This window comes from Populus alba, chromosome 16, assembly GCF_005239225.2.
Source record: "Populus alba chromosome 16, ASM523922v2, whole genome shotgun sequence".
Taxonomy (NCBI): domain Eukaryota; kingdom Viridiplantae; phylum Streptophyta; class Magnoliopsida; order Malpighiales; family Salicaceae; genus Populus; species Populus alba.
Genome location: NC_133299.1, coordinates 14,977,963 through 14,982,093, shown reverse-complemented (window position 1 = coordinate 14,982,093; position 4,131 = coordinate 14,977,963). Strand labels below are relative to the sequence as shown.

Genomic DNA, 4,131 nt, shown 5'->3' with positions numbered 1-4,131 from the left:
GTTTAATTCCCGTCTGTATTATAGCATCACCACATATGCAGTCCAATATTACACATGCAAGTGCCTTGCCCTACCTCTTACATAAACTAGGCGGTCCAAGGTTAACAGAATCCAGTCATAATTTAATCTTTTATATATTTATTCGCACCCATCGGATGCCATGACATCCGATGAGACTGTTCTGAAAAACATCGCATCTATAATGAGTCTTTCTATAACCTTAACTTAGGTCTGATCTCCAATCTTGGTTAGAGATATGCTTGGAACTGAAGTGGGAAGCAAATGAAGGATATTATAAAAGGGTAATATTCACCATTCAAACCATCCAAATGAGCTAAATTAAACTGTTAATTAAACTAGCTAGGAAGATCTAGCTTACATTTAAACGACATGGTATGATTTTATTTCTTAAAACATGACTCGAAACATCTTTATTTTGACGATTTTCCACCATAGAAAGCAAATTACATTTCATGGCAGATTTTATTCTTGTGCTGCTAAACTTACTCTGAAAAATCTGAAAGTGCTTCCCCAGCTGATAAATCAGTTATAAAGCAAACGCATAGAGGCTCCCCTTAGTGCCTGCAGTTCTTTCTTCAGATATTGAAATTCCACTGCAAAAAATACACACAGACTTGAGAGATCTTTGAGAGTGTGACGGCAATGATTTATTTTTAAAGTTATTTTTACTTAAAAAATACATTATTAAAACGATTCAAGAATATAATAAAAATAAATAAAATTTTTAAAAATATAATTCCAAATAACCCCTTAGTTACATGACGGAACACAAACACTTAAATAAACAATCGGATCAACCTATAATATATTGTAACTCATTGCATATATAATAACATATTTTATACCAGTGTGAATTAATTAGTCTAGCTTCAAAGGATTAAAAATCTATGTAATAATTTCTCCAAAAACGTAGCATAATTACCTTCTTTCATAGCCTTTTCTCTCTCAAGTCCTTCCATGATCTCCTTTATACGAGTATTTTCAGTCTCAAGAGCCATTTGGGATTGCTGGTAGAGTGACTCTTGTAGAGATAACCAATATACTTTGACCTGCATTTTTTAAAAATATTTGAAAAATGGATATTGATCATTTGTTACACACACACACCATTTTTAACCTTTAGAGGAGATGATGATCATGGGAGATAAAATATTTCAAGCACCTACGTACCTCTTCGGCTTTGACATCTCTTTCGAGTTTTTCTACATACACCAGCTTCCGAAGCCGGGATCTTTGAGCAGACAATCTGTTGGCCATAATTCTACAAAAACAAAACAAGGCGCCAATTTAATTAGGCAATCATATAAAAATTAATCTATATATATTCGACATAAGAACTACGTACCAAATTAATCACAACATTCGTTTTAAAAAAAAACAATTTTATGATTTTGTTTGGTTAGTGTTTGAAAACGAAAAAATAAATACAAAAAAAAAACATATTTAATTAAAAAGATATAGATAAATATATAGAATAAATTTATTTTTGAAATAATTATGAACTTAATTTTTATCTTTCTATGCTTAATTATTTTTATCTTCTTTTTTTTATCCCGAAAAAAGCTAGGGTATAGAATAATATCTCTTATATAATATGCTTATTGTAGGATTTAGAAATGGTATCCCTAAAATTTACGGGTATGACGTGTATTGCCAATAAGTTCCGATTAACTTATGTTTGGCGATGCCGTGCATGACCATAAATATTGAGAAATTATATTACTACGTAAAATCTCAAATTTAGCAATCGTGTGGGCTTGTGCATATGCATGCGGCACGTGTGCATAAACATAGTTAGGAAATAGAAAATAATAATTTAAGAAACTGAATGACATTTTAGCTAGAACAATTAATTTTTTTTAAATTTCATAATTGCAAGATTTAGCAATTCTAAAGCATCTATAATTTTGGCGATGACGTATATTAATTTCCAATAAGCTTTGATGATCTTATACTTGGTAATCTCCGACATGTCATGCATGAGAAAAATTGAAGTACATAATTAATTTAATTTTGGTAGTTATGTGCATTCAAATAAACATAGATTATATAAAGAAATATTAATAGTGGTTTCAATTTATTTTTCTAAGAACTTTGGCAATGATATATGTAGTCATTAAAACAGTTTAGTTACTATCTCAAGATATATAAAAAAGTGATGGGGATAAATGAGACAAAAAAGATATATTTTTGTATCCCTTTTATTTTGAAATGATAAAAATACACTTCAAAAACCATGTTAAAATATATTTACATCAATGATATATGTAATCATTAAAATAGTATTTAGTTAATATCTCGAGATATATAGAAGCGAGGGGGATAAATGGGACAAAAATAATATATTTTTATGTTCTTTCTGTTTTGAAATGATAAAAATACGCTTCAAAATCATATTAAAGATATGTTTACGTTATTATTCCTCAAACCAAACACGTTTTTTGTATTTTCTATATTTGATATTTTTATTTTAAAACACTAACTAAATACAACCATTTTAATGAATTTTATATTTGATAATTGATGAACGACATGTCGCTGAAAATATTATTTTTATTATATGTGCTAAATTTTTAATTTGGGAACGCACGTGTCACATAAGCATAGAGATCATATAAGAAAATAACAAGTCAAGGGAAAAAATCAACCGTTTAATCCTTTTCGATTTCAATTCCGAGTCTAGATCAGCCTCTTCATGCCTCCTCTTGCACTGTGTATCATTCTGCTGCTCAGCTACGGTGCAAGAACCTGGAATAAAAGGCGCTTTTAATTAATTCCAGAGAATGAATTATCGTTGAACAAGACTTTTTTCAAAATAATTTGTGACTTCGTCAAGTTTAGTAACACTTTGATCTCTTTTCAAGAGGCCTCTGGTAGTAAAACTTGTTTTTTTTTTATAAAATAGGAGATATTTATTAATCAATTGTTATAGTCATTAAAAACATGGTTTTAACAGAGTAGTAAGAAGCTATTACCAGTCCCCGACTTGACAAAGCAGGGTTCCTTCAGAAAAGCAAATGAATCTCTAGCCGATCCAAGGAGTGATGGAACCCTAGGGCGTGAACTCACATCCATGTCAAAGGAGGAAGCAGAGTGACTTCTCTTAGGGTTCAGCATTTTGGAGGGTCGATAGAGATTTGACAAGCGGTGTTACCTACAAATAAGCAATATCCATATTCTTAAATAATAACGAAAAACAATCAAAACAATAACAAGAAGAAATCAGGAAGACTCACTCACTTGGAAGAGCTAGTTGTTTGAGAGCAATGAAACCTTGTTAGGGCTTGTCAGCTATTTATATAAAAAAATTTCTTTTCAATTATTTGGCTACAGCCAAAAATATAGGAACCCCAAAGTAAAACGATTAAAATCACTAAAAATCCAAGAATACAAGGTAAGTTTTTGTATAATGAACAAGAACAACTTGGATCGCCAAGTTTAGACATATTGTGGCCTCGTTTATTTTTCTTTATGAGGAATATATGTGGTCTTGTACACAACAGACTGAAGAAGAAAGTGTATCAGACCCAGAAGAGATTTATTTAGAAGGTCATTAAAATGGCTTCCAAAGCTAGCTATATATAGGTGAAACACGCACCGACTCCACGGAAAAATTGATTTATATTGCATAGCAGCTGCAGCCCTCTAGATCCTAGATATGATAGTGATCTAAACTCTTGGTGCATTTTAGGATAAGGATAGATTAGCCCTAGACGAACAAGGTTATATATGGCAGGTGTTTGGTCGGAATTCTCAAAAAAAAAAAAAAAACAAAAGTGAATGATCTCAAGAAATGAAATGGCCCATGCAGGTTTCGAACCTGCGACCTTCGCGTTATTAGCACGACGCTCTAACCAACTGAGCTAATAGGCCAGTTGCTGAGCGAGTTGAAGTATTATATATAAATAAAATTATATTAAAACAGCTGGCCTTCTAAACTGAGTTAGAAAGAAAGGCCTGGGCTTTTTCAAGTTCGTTCTACCTTTGCTAACAATTGGGTATGGGGAAGAGGGCTTGCTTCACTATTCTTTTGCATTTCATGCCTATCAAATTATCAAAAAAATTAATTTTATAATAAAACAATTATTTCTATAAATTCCATCATAGCTT

General features: G+C 31.3%; 1 non-coding gene across 1 annotated transcript; it reads right to left on the bottom strand.

Annotated features, from left to right (window-relative positions):
• Nucleotides 1-3,820: 3,820 nt before the first annotated feature.
• TRNAI-AAU (transfer RNA isoleucine (anticodon AAU)) lies at nt 3,821-3,894 on the bottom strand. The gene has a single exon. It is a non-coding gene; the product is annotated as a tRNA-Ile (tRNA).
• Nucleotides 3,895-4,131: the final 237 nt, after the last annotated feature.